Source organism: Myotis davidii, unplaced genomic scaffold (assembly GCF_000327345.1).
Source record: "Myotis davidii unplaced genomic scaffold, ASM32734v1 scaffold861, whole genome shotgun sequence".
Classification (NCBI taxonomy): domain Eukaryota; kingdom Metazoa; phylum Chordata; class Mammalia; order Chiroptera; family Vespertilionidae; genus Myotis; species Myotis davidii.
In genome coordinates this window covers 182,409-182,887 of record NW_006291401.1, presented here as the reverse complement: position 1 = coordinate 182,887, position 479 = coordinate 182,409, and the positions used below count along the sequence as shown (strand labels likewise).

The 479-nt window shown below is 64.9% G+C and overlaps 1 pseudogene; it reads right to left on the bottom strand.

The window, feature by feature from the left end:
• LOC102762459 overlaps positions 1 to 479 on the bottom strand; it is a 25,911-nt pseudogene that overhangs the window by 1,189 nt on the left and 24,243 nt on the right.

Genomic DNA, 479 nt, shown 5'->3' with positions numbered 1-479 from the left:
GCTGCTTGAGGAGCAGGAGGGCCGTGTTGTTGTCACTCTCCAGAGCCCACGAGGCGAAGCGCCAGGATGTGCTCCTGGTGCTTCTGGAACTTGGTCCTGGTCCAGTGCTGCCGCTCCAGGCACTCGTGCTGCCGCTCCAGGCACTCGTGCTGCCGCTTCAGGCGCTCCTGCTGCCCCTCCATTACCTTCTGGGCATCATTGACCAGCACGCGGCCCCGCTTGTTCAGCTCCGCCATGATCCATCGTCACATCCACCTGGAGACGTTTCTGCACGTCGGACACTTGGCGAACCGAGCTGCGAACCGCCTTGGTGGTGGTGGTGGTGTGGCATGCTTGTCCCCCGGCGCTTCACCAGCGAGGCCAGGAGCTTGCGCTGGTTCCTCACGGCATCCTCCAGGAACCGGTATTGGTGGTCCTTGTGGGCGCGGAGCTGGCGGTCCCGGCAGGTGAGGGGGTCGCAGCCCTCGCAGAACAGCAGG